At 43.8% G+C, this 22,953-nt stretch overlaps 1 long non-coding RNA gene across 2 annotated transcripts in view; it reads left to right on the top strand.

Moving 5' to 3' along the window:
• The window catches only part of LOC123579995, a 297,127-nt gene extending 279,637 nt beyond the window's left edge, over positions 1–17,490 (top strand). For both annotated transcript variants that reach the window (XR_006703059.1, XR_006703058.1), the window contains one exon: positions 17,391–17,490. This is a non-coding gene — a long non-coding RNA (uncharacterized LOC123579995). The remainder of the gene's footprint in view (positions 1–17,390) is intronic.
• Positions 17,491–22,953: the final 5,463 nt, after the last annotated feature.

The raw sequence follows: 22,953 nt of genomic DNA, 5'->3' as shown, positions 1-22,953 counted from the left end.
AATTTAATATTAGTGTTGCGTTTGATTGCATTAGCTCCTTTTCTGTGTGTGTGAGCAATATTCATATATTAGCAGGGTTACAATCAGCAGTTTTAATGATAAAATAGGAATTCTCTCCAGCAAAGGAGAGGCCTGCTATGTAAGCATTGAAATGAGCTCCGTGAGAGAGTCTGATCCTCCTTTGCTGACGCCCCCCTTCCTGATGGAGTAGATAATGATGATACTGATGAAGGATGGTTCTTAAGTGGGTTGGGGGCCCTGAGGAATGCAGCTGTACAGAGGAGTGCTGTGTGCCTCTCTCCTCTCCCTTTCTTTCTCTCCTATTTTTTACTCCCACCTCCTCTAATTAAAGATGAAATCTCTTTTCTCTTGGCCAATAAGTGGAATAAGCTTCCCCCCTCCAACCCCGTCCTTTGGCATCACTTGGGTTTCTCTGCTCTAGAAAGTCCAGGGTATCCTGCTCCTGCCAATAAAGTCAGCACTGTCTATTTTTTTCTGGTGACAGTCTGATTGAGTCCGTACATTGAGTCACGTACCTCAGTGATTAGAACCTGTTAACAACATTGGGTTGGGCTGGCAGTAATTGGGAAACTCCAAAAGAGTAAACTGCCTTGTGAGAGGTGGTGCTTTCTACATGTAAGTCCAGGTCAACACGGTTGTTCTGTGAGGGGCAGTGACTCCAGGGTCCCTTCGACTTCTGCTCATCATCTCCAACATGGTTCTTGTCCTCATGGGCCAAGATGGTTGTTGGAACTTTGGCTGTCATGCTCACTTTCAGGATAGTAAACAGGCAGCCTCACATTGCCCAAGAGGGAAGGGGGCCCAAATTTACTGTGATCACATATGTGCTAGGCAGTTCTCCTATATTATTTAATTTTCATGTCATTATATGATGTATCACTGCCTATATTAGTTTTCTATTGCTACATAAAAAATTAACACAAACTCGGTAGTTTAAAACAACACACATTTATTATCTCACAGTTCCGTGGGTCAGGAGTCAGGGTTTAGACTGGCTGGGTCTTGTGCTCTGGGTCTCAGCAGGCTGAAATCACGTGTTGGTGGAGGCCGTGACTCTCATTCAAGTCCCCGGGTCATCCAAGCCCACTGGTTGTTGGTATAGTTCATTTCCTTGTGGTTATATGACTGATGCTCCCCTTTTCTTGCTAGCTGTCACCCAGAGACTACTGTCTCTGTCGTCTAGAAGTCACCCGGAGTTCCTTTCCACATGGCTCCCAGAGGCAGTTCACAACATGGTAGTTTGCTTACTTCTGGGCCAGTAGGAACTCATCCCTCTGAAGCTTCATCCTCTTGTGAAGGCTCCTCTGGTTAGGTCAGGCCCCCCCCCCCCCAGGATAATCTCCATCTGATTAACTCCAAGTCAGCTGATTAGTGACCTAATTATAGGAGTGAAATCCCATCATGTTTACAGGTTTCATTCATAGTCCAGGAAACGGAATGATACAGGGTAGGTAACACCAGCAGGTAGGAATCTTGGGGGTCATCTTAGGGTCCTGCTGACCATACTTCACCTCTTCTACAAATATGGACATTGAGTCTTATAACGACTAAGAAACTTGTCAAAGTTTGTGAAGTGGGCTAGGATTGTATCTACGTCTCCAAATCCCATGATGATTTTTATCCAGATAATGTAATACCAACTTATTGTCAATATACATAGAGTGGTTGGCCATGCCCTTGGTTTTGCACAATGTCCTTGAATCAAGTGTCTGTCAGGTGGAACGTAGTCATTAATTCATTGAAGAAGTGTTCATTGAGAATCTTCTGTTGGCCAACCACTAACATGGAGAGACTTTGACATGAGGCAGTATAGAAATGTGGTGAAAAGGGGCTGAGCCTCTCTTAAGCTAGAAGGCCAAAGGCCAGGGTTTGAATTGTAACTCAGTCACATAGTAAGTTTATAGCCCTCTGCAATTCACTTAACCTCAGTTTACTAATCTGTAAAGTGAGGATGATAATAATAGGACTTAGTTCATAGAATTGTTGAGAAATAAAACGCTCAATCAATATTTGTCATGAAATATTTGTGTCCGTGTTGCCTGGTTTTGATGGCAGACTTTTGGAAGTAAGGAGTGAAGACAGGAATCTATTTTGCCGTACCATTATACCTCCCATCAAATACCAAGACTTATCAAAAATTAATTCTTCCTACAGATCTGATAGCACATTTCTGCCATGAGGCAGATTTTCCCCATCTTACCAAACACACTTGGGCATTCAGAATAAAGGGGGAAAAATGCACATTTCACTAGTTCTCTCCAAACACAGTGCAGACTGCTAAGCTGTTTCTTCAGAGGGGGAGAATCGAATTGGCTCCAGATTCCTTCTCGGCTGCCAGACCGTGGGAAGTGAGAGAGAATGTCAAAGCTGGCAGTTGACAAACAATAAGATTGTTCCAAAATGAGGAGGATTGGCCTAAGCAATATCCTTCACAAATGTTTTTCTCAGCTTTTAATGAAGAAAGAGAAGGGGGAAAAATCCACAAACCCTACCAAGATATTCTGGAGCACGGGGGCCACAATTTGCAAACGTTTTAAGCACAGCAAGGTACCAACTTTGAGTGTATAGGAGGCAAAAACGTTTACATACGCAAGGAATACATGTAATTAAAGAACTGTCCTTCTAAACAGAAATGAACAATGTGAATATTATCAGTCCCCTTTGATCCCATCCCCATCCTCCTTCCCTCCAAAGAAACCACCGTTAACGAGTTTGAAATATGGCCTTTGACCATTTTTTGTTTTTAAATCAATTATGTCTATGTTATACTCCCTGAGAAAATACATAGAATTGGTTATTTTTACACAAGACACACAGAATCGCCTGAAGTTCCTTTTACTTTTATAAAAAGTATCACAATGCACAAGCCATTCTGCAACTTGCTTGTTTCGTTCAACTAACTGTCTTTCACAGATCTCCCCCCACGTCGATACATATTGATCTTGCTTATTCCTTTTAAACTGCTAAATATCCTACATTTAATTTGTCTATTCCCCTGTTGACGGTTCAGTTTGTTTCTAACTTTCCAGAATCTATTTGGAAACACATGGCAACTGTGGCTGGCCTGTCATTCTTCACTTTGGTCATATGATTTCAGGGTGTTGCCTCTTAAAGGTTTTCTGTTTCTGTTTTTTTTTTTTTTTTATTGTTTGTTTGTTTTTGTTTTTGTTTTTGTTTTTTCCAAATGATACCGGTTGATAGAAGGTTCCTTTGTTTCTTGCAATATTATATACTAACAATAGGTCGGGCAGTGTGTTAGGTTTTGTAGATATCACATCAAGTGTGAGAGTCTCCCCCTGCCCAGAAGCAACTCAAGTAATAAATTCTATGAGACATGTGTGTACAAGTTAATCTGTGGCACATAGTAGGACAGTGGAGATGACAAGTTAGAGAGGGTTCCTTGGAAGAGGATTGTCAGTTTGATTTCAACTCTTGGGAACCATCCTTCAAAATATAACAGGTCCTTCCTGGGAACCTTGGTAAAGACAGTCTGTAGCAGGGAATGTGATCTTGGATGATGATTTTGACTTTCCTGTAGATATCACTAAGGGTATCCGTTGGACTATTATTTAAGATGGTGAATGGAGAGACAAGAAGAACAGGGAGAAGAGTGAGCTATGAATTATGTTGACCTAGGATGTGTCTTAGAAGTTAAAAAAAACAATACGAATGATGTATATATGTGTGCGTGTGTTATAGGGGAAAATATGCTGTTTCTGGTTACCCTGATGACACTAAAAGCTAGGTTTCTAGTATTTGGGGATTTAAACTGCAATTTTTATGATTATGATTAATTGGGGATTTTCAGCCCCCAATTTCCTGTCTTAACCCTCGGGCCTCACTTTTTGTCTGCCACATTCTGAGGCTGCTATGTAAGTTTCTCGGCGTTAATGACCTTCTAGGTCTCATATTGTGAGCTCTGTATTTTTCTCTGACAGTCAGTAGACCCTGCCCTTTCAACAGCCAGAGGAATGGTCAAGTCCAGGTCCTGGCTAGAGAGCAGGGGTGATCAAAACACCTTCAGTGTAGGGGTTCCTTCACCATGATTGTTTCTCCCCTGTGTGCTCAAACAAAATTGTTTCCTACATGAGAGAGCATCACTATGGATCTGTTTGGAAAATCCCTTCCTGATTTTGAAAGGGCTTCAGTGATTTCTTACATTTGTGAACTCTCTTTTAAAGAGAAAAGGAAAGGAAAGGAAAGGAAAGGAAAGGAAAGGAAAGGAAAAGAAAAGAAAAGAAAAGAAAAGAAAAGAAAAGAAAAGAGAAAGCATGTCTTCCCAGGAGAAATTAGAGAAAATATATTCCATGGGGATTTTGTTTTGTTAACTGTGGCTAAACAGAGTGGAAGTCAAATCCAGACAGGTCTCTCTAACTATAGGTTTTTGACCTTTCTTTTTTTATGTTCTGGAAAGTTAGTTCAAAGTAAATTATTTGTCTCTAAGAAGGGGTACTAGGTATTGGAAAAGTAATACATCAAAATGTAAATATGTACATCTTACGCACACAAGTGAGAAAGTCAGGATGGGTAGGAATTTGTTTTTGAAATAGAAGTTATATTATGTATTAAATTGACTATGGGGTTCCCCTGACTCACAGTTAGATTTTGATTGGAACTGCTTGTAGATGGATGAGTAGCAAAATAATATTTGAATAAGTGCCCATTTACATAAAACATACACACAGTCTTTAAGAATAACAGTGAAATGTATTGTAAGTCAAGGAATTTTTTTTAATTTCCCTTTTTTAAATGTAAAGTGAGGGGCGCCTGGGTGGCGCAGTCGGTTAAGCGTCCGACTTCAGCCAGGTCACGATCTCGCGGTCCGTGAGTTCGAGCCCCGCGTCAGGCTCTGGGCTGATGGCTCAGAGCCTGGAGCCTGTTTCCGATTCTGTGTCTCCCTCTCTCTCTGCCCCTCCCCCGTTCATGCTCTGTCTCTCTCTGTCCCAAAAATAAATAAACGTTGAAAAAAAAAATGTAAAGTGAAGGCTTTCATTTCCAGAAGGATAGAGTATATGTAATTTTCCCTATTCCAAGTAAAGATCCTGGGTATTGCATATATAACCAAATTAAGAAGACACTAAGAGTCGAAGAGAAGAAAGCCAAGAGAAGGAGGCAGAGCAGCACAAGTCTCTGGGCTCAAGGACGATGTGGTGGTGATTTCCTGGGGTTTCGTTTTACATCCTACAACCCACACTGGGAGCCAAAGAAGCCAGAAGCCCAACAACACCAACAGGTGCACAGATAAGTGCCCCAACAAAAACCTGTTCTCTCTAGCCCACGGATCAAAAAAAAAAAAAAAAAAAAAAAGGGCAGCCTAAGAAGAAAGAAAATGCTTAAATAGCCAGAGAAAGAAATATGGCTCCAACCTCACTCCCACTGGGAAAGGCTAATGGGAAGCTGATCCTTCCCTTTCAGGAGGCTGTAACGAGGTGCCCCAGGACTCCCACCTGATTGGTATCAGAGGACACACCAGGGAGAGACAGGACGACCACCACCGCCCCCCCAGTATCCGTCCCTCCCCTTGCCCTGCGGTGTCATCAGAGGTCAGTGGGGAGCTAGAAATCCCCTCATCGAGAAGGAATGAAGGATCTTAGCCCTCCTGTGCTGGTGTCATCAGAGGCTGAATGGGGAATCTGGACCTCTCCCTGGAGGCAGAAAAGAAGTGGCCACATGAGGAATCCTTGGAATGTTGAGAACATGGGAACATTCTCTAGTCGCGGGCATCAATGCCAGCGTCAATGTCAATTGTGATATTGTGCCACAGTTTGGCAAGATGTGCCCATTAGGGGAGACTGGGTTAAGGGTGCACGGGAGCTCTCTGAATTACTTCTTACAACCGCCTGGGAGTCCGCAATTACCTCAAAATAAAAATGCCAAATGAAAATAAAATGGAATACGCGGTCTTTTGGTCGTCATCGGATACCTAGTCTCACATTCATCTGTTTTTCACAAAGACATTTAGTGAGGACTGAGTAGGCATCCGGCGGTGAGGATCCTAAAATGTGTGTTTCCCTTCCTGCCCTCAAGGATTTATTAATCTCTTGAGGAGAAACCAATCTGTAAAACAATAAAAAGGAAAAAAAAGTCCTTAAAAATAGAAATGGATTATTTGGAGGCTCCAAGTTTTATCCTCCTAATCAACTGGCTAAGGGTCCGATGGCACCAAAAACAAAACAAAACAAAACAAAAAACCCACAACTTTATAAAAGACATTAGGACTTTCCTAAAGTTCCTACTTTGAACAATTCAAGAAATGTGCTCCAGCAAGAAGTAACAACCCACCAGTCGTAGGGCGAAACCTGTGCACGCGATGCGTAATTGGGACGTATTGCTGTCTTACACAGCTACTCCTTAAAATCACCATAAGCACCATCAACTTCTTGCATCTTGAAATGGTTTAAATACCCTGTTTTCAAGGTTGTAGACTACACTGGCTCATCGCGTGAAGTACCACTTCTGTTTCTCTTTGTTCTGACCCCACCTATTAAGGTCATTCACTTGACATCCTGAGCATTGCCCCATTCCCACCAATGCCAGGCCACAAAGGGCAGCCCCTGCAGTGGAGGCGAGATTGTGAAACCTCCCCGGTGCAATTCCGACGTGAGATCAGGTCAGCAAAAGGAATCCGCAAAAGCCACTCCAAGGCCAAGTCCACCCCGCTCTCCGGCTTGTTTTCTCTGCCGACTGCTTCAGTGTTTCCACATCCGCACAGCAAACCCTGCCTTGGAAGCTGACTCTCTCTCCTCTCATGTGTGAACTATTTTCACCGTGGCTTTCGAGATGGTGTTGTTGCCAGATTTAATGTAATGTAGACCAATGTTTCCCAAATTCAGTTTTGCACATTGGTGACAGTCGGTGACAAAGTTTTTGCAGATCTTCAATGAAATAAAGGAAATAAGAAAAACATCGCACACATTGTGTGAGCCAAATGTATTCAGTTTAAAAAGGGTGGTCCTTTATGGAGCTACCGTTTTTCCTATTTTGGGGGTGATTAAAATGATTTCTCTTCTGTGCAAAGGTGTTTGTGTTGATGATGGTTACATTTTACTTTTTCATGATCTTAGCGTGCAAGAGAAAAAGTTGCCGCCCCCCCCCCCCATGATGGTCCAGACCTCCCTTCTCTGCAATTTCTCTGTGGTTGAAAACAATTAGCAAAAAATATTGGACGCCATGAATATGCAGTTTTTTAAAGACAAGCAAATATGACAATAGAGCACAGCTTTCCAGAGTTCCGTGGCAAACTAGGACTTGCTCACATACCTGCCCCACCTTGGAAACTCATAGAGCACATTTGCATTTTATAGGCTCTGAAAAGTACAGCTGCAGAGATTCTTAACATTGTATACTACTGCATTTGCTTAATTCATTCAACCATAGAATTCTTCTATTTTCTCTACACAATACAGATTGTTTCACGGTGTACATTTTGGGAAATGCTGCCGTAAGTGACATATGATACGTTCGAGTGGAGAAAATGGCTGGCCTAAGAAATTTGGGTAACATTAGTTGGGCAGATGTTTCTGAGAGCGATGCATTTGGAGAAAACGTGTTTGAAAGTAAAAAGAGACTTGGCCTGGCTGCAGGAAGAGGCCAAAGAAAAAGATAAAATTAATCTATACTTGCAACTGCAAGCAAAAAACTGCCCACAGTTTCCAGGTAGCCAACCTGAGTGTGTGAAATAGGCAAGGATCCATACTGGGGGGTGGTGGGGAGTGTGGCAAACTGCTGAGCACACGCCATGCTGTTGACCTCCCGTGGATTGTCAGCATTCAAGGAGGTGGGTGTGGTATCTTTTATATTTTGAAGAGAAGCCAGCGATCTAAATCTTTTTTCGTGAGAAGTTTCCACTTATTTATTTATTTATTTATTTATTTATTTATTTATTTAGAGCAAGAGTGAGGGAGAGGGGCAAAGGGAGGGAGAGAGAGAATCCCAAGCAGGTTCCACACTTAGCAGGAAGCCTGATGCAGGGCTCCTCAATCCCATGACCCTGGGATCATGACCTGAGCCGAACTCAAGAGTTGGATGCTTAACCGAGTGAGCCACCCAGGTGCCCTGAGAAGCTTCTCTTTTTTAAAAAGTTGATGATTCACAGCTAAAACCAAGATATGAGTGAAATATATGCCTATGTATATGTGTTTTTGTATATGTATATGCTGTATACATATATACAATACATATTTATAGGTTGCTGGGTTACAAGCTATGATTGATTCTTCATTAGGAGATCATTGCAGAAATTATTTGATATATAATAACGAAGTGTACCATATCAAAAATTCTACTGATTTTGGGAATATACAACATTCTAAACAACCATGAATGTTTAGGCTCATTGTCCTATTAGACCAAGATGGCCCCGGTCTGAATTTTCCTTCCCCAGGAGGTCATATTAATGCTGTTTGCTTTTTTTGTTGGAAACACAAAACAAAACAAAAGCAGAATCCACCTAGATCCCACCGTCTCTACTTCCCTGTTCCTCTCTTCCCTTCTGGGCTCACCTCCTGGGTCGTCCCTGTGTGCAGCTGTCCTTGGTGTTGGAGCTTGTGGAGCACTAGTCACAGGCCGGCAGGTAGATTTAGTTCAGGTTTTATGAGAAGCAGAGAGAGAATTTAAGGATTTCTTATCATGCCTGATCTAGGAGCCGCGAAGGGAATCACAGCACTCCAATTGCATTTATCCACGAGAGTTTTTAAAACAACCGCCACAACACCGCCTCATCTCCAAAGAGGACATGCGACTCTCCGTCTCAGATTAAATTTAACAATTAAAAAACATTTATGCCTCTAGTAGAGAAAATTATTCTCCATAAAGTTTTTGTGAATTACCAACATTGTCATTTAAAAAGCATTTTTTTAGGTGTACTTATTCTGAGAGAGAGAGAGTGTGTGAGTGTGTGTGTGAGCAGGGGAGGGACAGAGAGAGAGGGAGAAGGAGAATCCCAAGCAGGTTTCGCACCGATAGAGCCTGATGCAGGGCTTGAACTCAGGAACCTGCGAGATCATGACCTGAGTTGAGATCAAGATTCAGACGCTTAACTGATTGAGCCACCCCGGCACGCCCCAACACTGTCATTTTTAACTAGCACCCACGCCCCACCTAGGTGAATGTGAAAGTACGCAGATGGCTTGAATTGAAAAGCTGAACATCGAACATCGAATATTACGGCTCTCTGCGCATGCATTTTTGAGAAGATTTGCCATCAAAGTCTAAAAGTTCCCATAGAAAGAGGAGGACACTTTCAGTGGATGCCAGTACTTCTCAGCTGAGGCTGATTTTACTCACTCCATCCCCCCCGTAACCCTCTGGGGCCATTTGGCATTGTCTGGAGACGTCATTGTCAAGTCCGGAGGACGGGAGCTACCATCATCCAGTGGGAAGAGACCAGGGGGGATGCTGGTTTGAATTTACATCGTGCACAGGGTGCGTTACCTGCAAAGCTGGCAAAGAGGGCGACTTCCTTGCACCTCATCCTCGCCAGTTCGGCTGACATTCTACGCAACTGCTGCCGCGTCAGCCTGGAACCAGTCTCGGTGGGAGCACCTTGCAGGAAATTCATCGGGGGAAATAAAACGCGTGGCTCTTGTCTGAGCCACTGGCTCGTTACTGTTTCTCTGGACACGTGGGAGCCAGCGATGTTCTCCCAAAGGAAAACCGTGTGCTCTGAAGCTATCATTTCAAGAGATTTCATTTAAAATAGAGTTCTGGGGGGCGCCTGGGTGGCGCAGTCGGTTAAGCGTCCGACTTCAGCCATGTCACGATCTCGCGGTCCGTGAGTTCGAGCCCCACGTCAGGCTCTGGGCTGATGGCTCAGAGCCTGGAGCTTGCTTCGGATTCTGTGTCTCCCTCTGTCTCTGCCCCTCCCCCGTTCATGCTCTGTCTCTCTCTGTCCCAAAAATAAATGAACGTTGAAAAAAAATAAAATAGAGTTCTGAAAAAATTCATGCGGGTACAAAAATGTCCTGTGTTTATTGCCTGTCCTGCTATTTTCTGGGATCTTTTGGTGACATACAACTAGGGGGGAAGAAAGCGGCAGGGCAGGCAGAATGTGGTCCTTACCCTCATGGGTCTTATGATCTAGACCAGGGATCGGTACACTTTGCTGTAAGTGCCTGATTGTGAATACTTTAGATTGGGGAGCCATCTGGGTTCTGTCACAACTACTCGACTGGGCAGCTGGACCATGTGTGTGGTGTAGATGACACATAAAAACATGGATGCGTCTGTGTCCCAATAACCCTTATTTACCAAAACAGGCCACCATCCCAGTCTCTGGTCTACATTAGTGGGATAGACATTATTCTGATAAGTACTTGATGACTCATATTTTTTCCATCTGTCTTCTATTCCCGTGTTTTTTGTTTTGTTTTGTTTTGCATGAGAATTCCTTTGTTCTATTCAGATCTCAGTGTAAAAGTCACCTTCTCAAAGAACCCTCCTTCATGATCAAAAATTGTCCGTCTATTGGTTTTCCGTCACTTCATCCTGCATTTTGAGCTGCATGGTAACTATAAATCAAATCATCTTGTTTATATATTTGTTCTCTGTTTTTTCTTGCCTTGCAGAAAAACAGGCATCTGATCTGTCTTTACATCTCTCTCCCAACCTGGTAGAACAGTGCCTGGCACCTAGCAGGTCACACACACCACACACACACACACGCACGCACGCACGCACGCACGCGAGCCCGCGGGCGCGCAAAGCCAATAAAGGAAACTTACAAGAACGTACTTAGTGGTGAGATTTAAACAAGTTGGCGGGTGGGGGGGGGGGGCTGGGGATCTAATTTGAGACCTGGTTACTCTGTCACTGAAGTAACAAGTACTAGTAGGTCACACTAACTGATGAATGTCATGTGCCAGGCAGTATTCTAACCATTTGTGTGTATTAACAATTTTATGAAGAGTTAATATTATCACCCAATTTATAGACGAGAAAAGAACTTGGGAGATTAGTAATCTGAGTGAGGTTACTAATAAAATCTGGGATGGACACCCAGGGAGTGTAATTCTTGCTGCTTAACATTGTAAGAGGATGTTTCCACTGCATTTTCCACACCAAAAAAAATATTACAAATTAAAACAATTTAAGGAGCACCTGAGTGGCTCAGTCAGTTAAGCATCGGACTTCAGCTCTGGTCATGATCTCGTAGTTTGTGAGTTCGAGTCCCACGTCAGGCTCTGCGCTGACAGCTCAGAGCCTAGATGGAGCCTGCTTCAGGTTCTGTGTCTCCCTCTCTCTCTGCCCCTCCCTTGCCCATGCTCTGTCTCTTTCAAAAATAAAATGTAAAAACATTTAAAAAATTTTTAAGTTTTTTAAAAAAAGTTTTAAGAATAAAACAAAAAGCAAGAAACTGACTTTACTAAAAAAATTGATTTGTTTGGTTTCATGACTCCAGTACATCTGAGAAAAGAACCTAGTAAAACTAGCAAAATCTCAATATGTGAATTCCACCCCACCCCCACCCCCACCCCCAGCTCTTAGATTGATTTGGGGAAGTTAGGACCCTGAGTCTGTACATGCCCAGGGGAAATTGGGTACCGTGGGCTTCACGCTGCGGGGGAGGGAGTGCTGACACCCTTCTGCGTGGGGCTGGTTTGCAGCAGAGGCGACGGCTCCCCACCTGGCAGGGCAGTGGGACTCCTTCACGTGAGGATTGGACCCGGTGCGAACGCGGCTTTACCTGGCAGCATGACAAAGGCATCGTATATTTGTTGCCAAGAAATCGTCATTGCCAATTACACGTACGCAAAACAAGACCTCGTCTCTGACTTAAAGAGCTCTCCAGCCTGGAAAGGGGTGAAAACAGGCTGCCTCAAGGTACAGCAAGGGGTTTGCAAGGTTGGGGAGGAGATTCAGAGCTAATGGGGCTGATGCACCTATTAGCAACTGTAGCAGAGAGGGGCTAGACCATGACTTTGCAAGAGGCACGTGGCATTAGGAGATGATCCTGCAGGACCGGAATGCCCCTGCTGAGGTGCCATCTGGATGAGACTTGGGGGACCTAAAGTAGTCTTGGTGTTCATAATAACCACTGGGCACTCACTTGGACACCATCCTAAGGGTTTTACATGTATGGTGCCACTATGTCCTCACAACCAGCCTACTATTATTATCCCCATTTTCTAGATGAGAAAACTGAGGTATATAGGGGTTCAACATTTTTTTTTCCCAAAATCATATGGGAGAGTCGTGAATGGAACTCAGGCAGATCTGCCTCCACGTCCCAGGCTCATAACTGCCTTTGCTGGTACAGCCCCAACCTGGCTTCCTGCTCATTTTGTAGATGGAGAAAACAAGGCTTGGAGAAGGACAGTCGCTTCTCTGAGATTTTAACCTGAATCTGAGCCCTTATCTTTCTGGTAGAGAAGCCCCATGGTCCTATCATTACCCTAGGACAGTAGCTATGGACCCACTTTACAAGGTATCTCTCTCTGTGACCTCCAAATTACCTCTCTGGGGAGACGCGATGGAAACCGGTCTGGGTTGGTTGGTCTTGGGAAGGAGAGGCGTGCAGGTAGACCTTGTGGGATAAGTCCAACAAGGCTTCGAGTCTGCACTCAGATATGGACAAGGAGGCATGTAGGAAAGGCAAGGTTTTGCCCGTGGGTGGGTGCCTTGTATCTTGGAAATGATGGTTTGCAGAGATGAAGGAGACGAGTGGAATGGCTTGGAGAATGAAGGCAATTTTATCAGTATTGTTATCCATCAGAAATCATTTCAAGCAGGCATTTGCCTCCCCAGAACCAGCTAGTAACTTCTGGGAGGCTGTCCTTCTTCCGGTCACAGGTCATACACAGTATTTCAAGTCTGAGGGCATAATATTTGATCACAAACCCTGACCTCTAGTCTTGAAGACATATGCTCTGAATTTTAAAAGGCTTCTTCCGGAAACATTTAAAGCTAACCATTTCATTAAATGAGTCCCAGATATCCAGACAGTGTGACTGGATGTAAATAATATGGAATTATTTATGAGGATGACTTGTTCTGAGAAGATTATTGTACTAAAGAGATGGAAATCCCACCTTTTCTCCCCATTCACTCACCGGGATTAGAGCCGATATATTTCAGATGTAGCCAAGAGAGATAAAAGGTAAAGTAGATTTGGGGACACAGCTACCCCGTGGTCCATACGGACTGGGTGATGGAACTTGTAGTTGCTCTTCCATGGGATCCAGCCTTTGCTTAGGCAGCAGAACACTCTCCTCTCATGACGAATTTTTGGATTTGAACTGACCGGGCTCATCTTGCGTAGCTCAGATCTCTTTTATTTGGGACTGCTTAATTCTTGTTTTTTCCTTTCTTTTTTCTTTTCTTTTCTTTTCTTTTCTTTTCTTTTCTTTTCTTTTCTTTTCTTTTCTTTTCTTTTCTTTTCTTTTCTTTTCTTTTCTTTCATCTCTACACCCAACTTGGGACTCGAACTCACAACCCCAAGATCAAGAGATTCATGCTCCACTGACTGAGCCAGCCAGGCGCCCCTGGGCTGCTTAATTCTTACCATTTATTTGGGTGGAATTTTTAAGCATGTAAGCTTAAATAGTACTTACAGGGATTAGGATAGAATCCATTTTGTTTCCCAAACCAAGAACCCCCTTTTGTCTTACCTTGAAACTGAAAGGTTTGATCAATAGTGCTTCACACTGATGTTGGAATTGACATTCTCATATGCATTTACTGGCTTTCCAGGCCTTAGAAGATCTGGCTCCAAAAGCTACCTCTCTAGCTTCATCTCATCTTTCTCTCTTGTTCCCTCTGGGTTCCAGTCACATGACCTTCTTCCATTTCTTTGAAATTGAAATTTCTTTCTGCAGGTTCTAGTTTTGGGGGCTGGAATATCCTGATCTGATCCCCAATCATCTTTCCGGCAATCGCTTAATGTTACTTCCTCCAGGGAGACCTCCCTGACATCTGCCTCTTCCCCCCAAACTGGGTCATGTTCTCCTGTTATATATTATCACTGCACTAGTTTCTTCCCTTCTATAGTAGAACTTACATCAATTAAAACTAAGTGTGGGTAGTTGTGTTATTTTTTTATGATCATGTAGTTTCCTAATGGGCTACAAACTCCCTATGAGCAAGTTATCTATGGTCTCTCAGGGTCTACGACAGTGCTTAGCATGTTGTAGTTGCTCAATAAATAAAAGAATGAACGAGTGAACAATGAATGAGTAAATGAGTATTTGGCTAATTGCCCACGAATTATGATTTGGGAATGTCACAGAAAGGCAACTCAAGGTCTTCAGAACCCAAACTCTGAATTCTGATACTTCATTCTGAAGCTTACGTAAAATTTCCACATTATTTTATGCAAGCATATCTTCTATCATTTTTCTCAGTCTTAAAAAAATGAGTTGAATCAAATGATCTGAAACCTATTGAGATTCTCCTCTATTGAATAAAATCTATTCATTAAAGGCATAATATGCCATTAAAAATCAGAAAAAAATTAATTACGGCAACATTACCCAAAGTGTGATTTGTGGAGGGCTAGTTTTGTCGGAGAGTCACATGATTAAGGGCAACTGGGAAATTAACAACAAAAAAATTAAATTTTGCTTGTTTTAGTGAAGGACTTCTGGAGCCTTCAATATGCTAATGTGCATCAATGAAAGCCGATGAGGGTTTAAAATGAACTGTTTTCCAAACATGTTTGACCACTGAGAATCACCTGGTCATAGACCATGTTTCATAAATGGTGATGGGCATACAGAGAGGCAAGCCGCTGTTTCGCGTTATATGAACTGCCCTCCTCCCCTACTTCCCCCCTACTTTGGGAGAAGGAATTGCATTGATTTTTTTTTTTTTTTGAGAAATGACTTCTCCCCCAGACCAAATTTTAGGAACACTGCTCTCTTCCTTGCATTGACAAGCAGCTCCCAGTTAAGCACCAGCTCTGTTTTACAGCTTGAACATCAACGACTCATTAGAATGGAAACCTCGAGTTCCCATTGTCCTATCCCACAGTGAACTCTCATTGGGAGTGGGGAAGGGCAGTGAGCTTAGGGATATTTAAGAAGTGAAATTAGTGCTTTAAACCACACTGTGGATGGGGAAATAGAAGCAAGGAGAAGCAATATTCCTATCTGGGAAAGTAATCAGACTTGGAAATGTAGCCTCAAAAATGGACAATGGAGAAAAACTTACAGGAGTTAGCTTCCAGCAGGAGACAAATAATTCAGAAGATCAAATTGAGAGATTTTGTTAGCATAGGTTCTGATTAAAAAAAACAAATAACTTCAACATCATTCATGCCTGAAACCCAAAAGAATATGGGCTCCACCCATATGTGCTTGTCAACCCCCTCGTCAATAATATTTTTGTTCCATTTAATGACCGTAGGGCGTGACTCATGAATTTGATGGTAAACAGGGTAGTTTTGTAGCCTCGGTGGTTTTCACCATCTAAGCGGAAAGGGGGGATATTTAGGGTATAAAAAGGACATGAATTTTATAATAAAAATAGCATGAGAGTTTGGTGGATGGGGCTTAAATATCTCTGTGGAATACAAAGTTAAACAGATTACCATATGTTCCCTTCAGGAACATTTGTGAAATGAAGACCAAATGTGTTTTATAGAATGATGTTCTTCATAATGCAGATAGCCACTGATTTGAAGCTGAAGCTAGAATAAATATGATACCTTTTGAGTGCTATTCACAGACACTAGTGACCTATCAATTTCCCTATCTCGGGAAAAGGGAACCAGAGGATGACAGCTCCCTCCCAGAAGAGTGGTTGATATACGTTAAGTGGCTACGTCTCTGCTTCTGATTATTAATTGTGGCTAATATAGAGCAAGCAGATGTCCCCAGACTAGGCAGACGCTTCTTGGAACAGGGAGGTCTTTAGGCATGGCGGAAAGACGCTCCCAGTCTGGGTTTTTGGCTGTACCTTGAGGCCAAACAAGCTTGAGCTTCAGAGACTCTCACATTTCAGGCCCTGGGAGGGGTCCTTCTAATGTGTTGTCATGGCGATATGTATCTATAACATCTGTGCAAGTAGAATGTTTGGGGCAGAATCGGTTAAGGTGCTGCCTTTTTCCTCTCCAACTTCGCCTCAGCCATACTTAATCTTTGAGTTGAGTGGCATCAGAATGACCATTGGTATTTTAAGGTCTAGTAATAGGAAATGTGCTTGGAGGACAGATTTCCTTGGGGGTTGGTATGATATATTTTTGTGCTCCTCCAATCAGTCAAGATCCTGCTAGTATCCTGGTTTGGAGTGGCTTCTAGAAACACCCCTACACCTACTGTGTCAATGAACCCAATGCTGTGGTGGGAAGGCACAAAGCCAATGGCAGCCCTCTGATGTGAAGATAGCCTAAGGTGTCTGTACCGCCAATGGTCAGTACAAGACAAACATGGTTAGGAAGGTAAGGAGTTGAACGCTAGTCTGTGGAAAATTCTTCTGAGCATCAGATATGTATACTAGTAAGTGGAGAATATGATACTCGTCAATGGTCTACTTGGAAGTTCTGTTCTCTCAGGAGAATAGTCACTCTTGCAGCAGACACAATTATAAATGCACCATCCTGGGCATAGTTCCATTGTCTGGCTCTTGGTTTTGGCTCAGGTCATGATCTCAGTTTGTGGGTTCAAGCCCATGTCGGTGCGGAGGCTATTTGGGATTCTTTCTCTCCTTCTCTCTCTGCCCCTCCCCAGCTCGTGCTCTCTCTTTCCCAAAATAAATTTTAAAAAATAAAGAAAAAACTAATTGCACCATACATTATTTTTTTTGTTTTTTAAGGGAAATTAAAGGAAACTATCATAATGCCACTGCTTAAATTCCTTACTAATATGACACAGAATACCAGCATAAACGAGAGACAGTAAAATATGGAATACACCATAAAATAAGGACATCAGTGACAAACTGGTAGCTGAGGGTTGTTCATTCAAAGAGTGTTTAGGGTTAGTCATTCCATGAGAAACTTGGAATATCCCTGACATCCTACAGCTTACGTAGGAAAGAAACTTGACGGAGGCTTTCCCCAAGCTGAGAACTATTCTAAAAATGTATGTGACATTGCCTCTGAGATATAAAACTCCCATAAACATTTATAAACTACCAATAATAGAAGAGGTTTTGATCAACCATGCTGGGGAAGGATGACGTTATTTTTCTATTTCCTCTATAGAAAGATATTTTATAAAATCTCTGTCAGGACAAGACAAAGAACATGACACACACAAAAAATGTAGGAAAAAATCTTTTAGAGATGTCAGGCAGTTACTAAAATATTGAGTTATTTTTCCAGATTTTGGCTCTTTAACATTTATAATTCGGCAGCCTGTATTTCCTCATTCCAAATAAAGTTACTTTCTCGTCTAATCTTGTATCAGTAATTTGGAATTCTTTTTTTAAAGGACGATCCAAATGGAAGAAGTTTTAACATCAACAAAACCACATGATGCTGAATACTTCATCCACATTGGCCTCAGTTTCCTCACCTGTAAAATGGGTGCTAATGACCAGGTGAGTGGCTGCAAAGGGAACATGGAGAGGCGAAGGCACTGGAAAGGGCTTACATAACAAAATTCACGGACCCAGAGTCTGCGAAAACTGGAAGCAACACCAAAGGTGCCAGGTCGCCCCTGTCCTCATGCAGCTGCTCAACACCAGTGAAGAACTTGCCGTGACATCCGTATGGTTCTTCTGGCATTAGCTCACCACAGGGTCCCATCCCCAGGGTCTTCGCGGCCTGTCCTCGAAGAGGCGGGGGGACCATTCTTTGCTAGTTGTCTGCAGGTTCACCTTTCCTCATCCTTGCGCCACCTTGCATTTTTCTGATAAACAGAAGGTGGGAAAGAGGCGGGTGCTACCTTCCTCCTGCTGCTGCGGTTTCTTCTGGAAGGCACGGTCAGGGAAGGTTGCCGTTTGCAGGCGCGTCTTAAAAGCAGTCCCCTTATCCAGATGCTGATTTCGCGGATGTCAGAGGCGGACGGCAGAGCATCTCCGCTGTCGCCACCGCAGGCACGGCAGGGGCGGCTCCTGAGCTGGCCCTGGCGAAGCAGCTTCTTAATCCTGAGTCAACAAGTGGATTTGAAGCCGGTAGTTGTGGTGGCAGCTTCCTGATTCTCCATACTCCTGACGTTCGCAGGCCAGGGCCGCAGTACCTTTTCAGGACTCATTCCTAGAAGGTGACCCTCCGCTCCTCCATTGACTGTGAAGCGCCTCAGTGCGTTAATATTTTGTGCTTCCAAACCTGGACTGATGCAGGATGATGTGCAGACAGTTCCTTATTATTATTTTTTTAATGTGTATTTTTGAGAGAGACGGAGACAGAGCATGAGCAGGGGAGGGGCAGAGAGAAAGGGAGACACAGAATCCAAAGCGGGCTCCAGGCTCTGAGCTGTCAGCACAGAGCCGGATGCGGGGCTCGAACCCAAGAACTGCTCAACCGACTGAGCCACCCAGGGGCCCCGACGTGCAGATAGTTCTAATGCAGCCTACAGAGCGCTCCCCTCCTGTAGGGCAAAGTGGAGAGAATCAGAAAGGTACATCCATCCGAATATGGCCTGGAAGTGACAGGGGACTGCTGACAGGGCCTTGCGTTGTGCTGAGGAGAGGCAATTTTAACTCTCCTGTTCAAGACTGAATAGGGACACATTGTTGTATATCCACACAGACAGGTAACAGTGACCGGGGACCAGAAACCCGGTCTCTGGAATTTAAGTTTCAACCTCAAGGAGAGGGAGGAGGTGAGAGCTTGAATCAATTAAGTTTCTTTCACCTGGTGGAAAAAGCCTGGACAACGAAATAAAGTGTAGAGCTGGAAAAGTAAATGTTGCTCTCGCGAGCATAGGCATTGCCATCAACCCCACTATAGGATTCAAGTCACCGTATGTTGAGTGTTAACACGTGCCAGTTACCGTGTTTTCCGTGACTTAAGTTCGATCATTCCACCTCTCACAGAGACCCGATAAGGGGGGGCTGATATTGTTTCCATTTAACACCTGGGGAAGGGAGCCATAACTCAGGTACCCGGTGATGCACAGCTAATAAGGGGCCTAGATAGAATTCAGACTTAGGATTTGCATAAAGAGCTATAGGGGGAACATATGAGGTGCAGGAGAAGTATGAGAAGAAGATTTGGAAAGGGAAGGGGAGTTGGTTGATTCTTGAAAAGTCATGGGCAATATGATCCTGGTGCGTGGGGAAGGATGCTGAACTCTCTAAGAGAATCATTAAGTGAGAAGAGACACGTGTTTTTCTGAGTGGGCGTGGGTGGCCCTCGGGTCCTATCCCCTGGGCCATGACGGCTGCCATGAGGATCCCTCTGTTCCCATCCCCTCCCACTTGGGTGCAAGCAGGATCGTCCAGGAGCAAGTGGGTCGGCCTCACATCCGCCTGTTTAGTTGGACGTCAGAGCTCAGAGGGAGGGGCCTCAGACACCAGTGGAGACACATGGGGCATTTTCCCCTTTCATGAGCCATAAGTAGATGTAGTTGGAGAACTTGGCCTCCACGTGGAGGTCTGGGGTGACTATTGCACTACTGTGGCTGCGGAAAGGCCAGAAACAGAGCAAAGGTGACTCGGGGTCCCTTGCGGCATCTTTCCCGGTTCAGAGTCATGCTCAGGAAAGGCGCTTGGCTCAGCGTTAGTTATTCCCTTTCTTGTGACCCCTTAGCCCGTGCTTCACTCACTGACCCACATGTTTGCTCATTTGCTCCTTTCTGCCTCCTCTGCCAGAGTCTGAGCAGCACTGCATGTAAGACCTCAGGCTCCACCTGGATTGGAACCCTGGTTCAAACACTTATCGGTGATACGACCCTGGGTAAAGATTGCCCCTCTCTATAGCTCAGTTTCCTTATCCTCACCTGGAAAATGGGACAGTTTTTACTCAGAGGGCTATTATGAAGAGTCCCTGAGTTTAATACAGGTCCAATGCTGAAACCACCACCTGGAACAGGGGCTCCTGGGTGGCTCAGTCAGTTAAGCATCTGACTTCAGCTCAGGTCATGATCTTGCAGTTTGTGGGTTCAAGCCCTGCTTCAGGCTCACTGCTGTCAGTGCGGAGCCTGCTTTAGACCCTCTGTCTCCCTCTCTCTCTGCCTACCCCCTACTCACACGTGCACACTCTCTCTCTCTCTCTCTCTTTCAAAAATAAGTAAACACTTAAACAACAACAACAACAATAAAACACTACCTGGAGCATAGTAAAAGCTCATGAAATCTTAGGGTTTTTTTTTCCCCATTCATTTTCAAACCATATGCTCCCAACCTCACACATTTATGTACCATTTTCATGATTTTTGCCATATCCTACACCTGTAATACCACTGTATTTGCTTAATACTTTTATTTAACTTAAATCGTCCTAAGTAATAGTATCAATGATATAAGGGATTTAATGTGCAGGTTAATTTTTTTTTGGTCACATCTCTTGCTTTGTCCCTGAGCAACTACAATTGAAACGTCAGTTTACGTATCCCTAAACATTATCTTGTGTACCACCAGCGGGGTAGGCAATAACTCCACTTTAGGAAATACTTGTGTGAGTAACTGTGTTTTCGTGTTGAGTTATTTTATTAACTCACCAATTTACTAATTCCTCTAGTTGTTCATTCAAGGACTCCCTGCGTCATTAATGCTGGGAATTGTTTTTTTAACAGCCGTGTACCTAGTACCTCCTGTGCTGGACCCTGAAGGGACTCAGATACGCCCCAGGTAAGTCCTTGAGTGTGGGGAGCTTGCAGTCTGGTGAGGGAGGGAGGCAGCCATGCACCTAAGCAATTGCAGCACACAGAGTTACAAGCCTCTGAGAGAGGTGTGTGGAGAAGGGATGGGGGCCCCAGGGGAGTCAAGGCTCCTGCAGTCAGATGATTCTCCAAGGACACAAGCTCAGCCTCCCCACTCCTGATAAAACAACAGTGGTCATGATGCAATAGTTGCTGGTTGTTGTTAAGTGCTGTGAACATCAACAAGGAAGGACTTCCAGTGCGGGCTTAGACAACACAGAAAATGGAAGCAGGAAGGATTCTGGTTAAAACGAAGATGCTTCAGCCAGTCCTCCCTCCCTCCCCCCTCTCTTGCTCCCTCCCTCTCTCCCTCTCATACATATTTATTGAGCACCTACTGTGTGCATAAGCCAGAGAACATAGTCTCTGCCGTCATGGAATTTAAAAATCTCCCATGGGGACCAGATATTATGGCACAAACAATCATACAGAGGACAATCCTAATCGTGACAATGGTCAGGGAGAACACAGAGTTATGAGAACATCTAGAAAACTCCAAGTAGACTAGGGAGTTAAAAGTGTCATCTCTGAGAGCTCTGTGAAATGTAAGAGAAGGAAGATTGACAGAACAAGGAGGAATTAGCCGAGGGGTTCTGGGTAGAGGCAGCTCAGCATGTAGGATGGCTGGAGACGGAATGAGACCCATGGTTTTTTCTTTGCTCGATGTTAGTGAAAGACCTTGAAGGAGGAAAGCAGGATATGAGGCTGGGGGCACGGGGCACAGGATGTTTAAGATCACCTGGGACATTGTAGGCACTGTATTGCCCACCGCTGTCCTCAGTGTAAGGAAAAAAGTACCAAGATTCTAGACAAGGGAGCTCCCGGCTCGATTTTCACTGGGAAATTCTCAGTCTCAACCGGGGGGTGGAGAATGCATTGGCCAGGGCGTGCACTTGAGCTGCGTTCTCAAGTCAAGGGTAGGAAAAGTGAAAAAGAAGGTCCTCAAAGTGATGAAGCAGAGGAGAAAAAATTCCAAACGGGTTCCCTAAATGAATTAATTGCCAGGGCGATCCCCCGGAGACCCAGTGGGGCCCGGGACATGATGGAAACCAATGTCCTGGCTATATTGAAAGTTGCCTTTGAACTCCATGCTGTGGGAAGAGCACGGGCTTTGGAGCAAAGCAGATGGAGGTTCATACCCTGCCTCTATGTCTTTGGCTGTTTGACCTCAACCTGCCAAGCCCCCATTTCATCATGAACAGGATGGACACAATAACGGCACTGCCCTCATAGAGCCATTGTAAGGCTTAGACAAAGAACACACCGAATTTCTGGCACACAGTAGGTGATCAGTAAAGCAGAATATATCGGTAGTGCCGTGTCACATTCTGTTTTCTGTAGATGCTGAAGGGAACCAAGGTTTCATTTTGGGTTTACCAGGAATTCCGGAGAAGCAGCCACACTGTAAAAATATTCTTTCTGATATGCGGCACATTATAGTAAATGGCATTATTCATGGATGTGTCAAAGCCATAAAATAGGAGATTTTGAGGCGATCACAGCTGTGAATGATTAATATTTTCATCCCAAGATGCCAGGGAGGTAGCAAGGCTATGTTAATTATTACATGCCTGAGCCTCGTACTGTGGGCTTCCTCCCCAAGTGCCTGTTAATATGCTCATGTGCTGTGCAGTGAATAGGGGTCGGGAACTGTCCCCTCAGAAAACACAGCGGATCTCCGGCAGTCCTCATGTCCCCCGTAACTGCTTTATACTTCTGCAGGAGGGAAAAAAAATCCCCAAATCTGATAACAATGAAGGGTTTTAAGCAGAAATGTTAAAGAACTGCTTTATCAAAGATGGCTTTGAGCTTTCTTTTTGTTTCCTTTTTATTTACCTTTTTCTTAATTTTCTCTTGAAAATTTTAGGTGCACTGAAATAAAAAATACCTCATACGCAAATACCGTCGTCTCTTAAATTGTTTACCATAGGTGTTAAATTTTAAATTTCTTGAGTCATCTCCCTGTCACTATTTAAAATGTATTTGTATGTATAGACACTGTGTCCTTTTGTATTTTTGACTCAAGAAGGGCAGCTCTATCGCCCTGTAAATATTTGTTTAGCCTTCGGTGTTGTGTCTCTTTATTCGGAGGATGTTGGTTTCTTATCTTTACCTCTAAAACCCCTCTTAAAACTACAGGTAGATTTCTAAAAATTAAAAAAAAAAAAAAGAAAAGAAGAAGCAAAGA

This window comes from Leopardus geoffroyi, chromosome A3 (genome assembly GCF_018350155.1).
Source record: "Leopardus geoffroyi isolate Oge1 chromosome A3, O.geoffroyi_Oge1_pat1.0, whole genome shotgun sequence".
Classification (NCBI taxonomy): domain Eukaryota; kingdom Metazoa; phylum Chordata; class Mammalia; order Carnivora; family Felidae; genus Leopardus; species Leopardus geoffroyi.
Note: the sequence above shows the minus strand (reverse complement) of the source record. Positions and strands in the feature narration are given on the sequence as shown.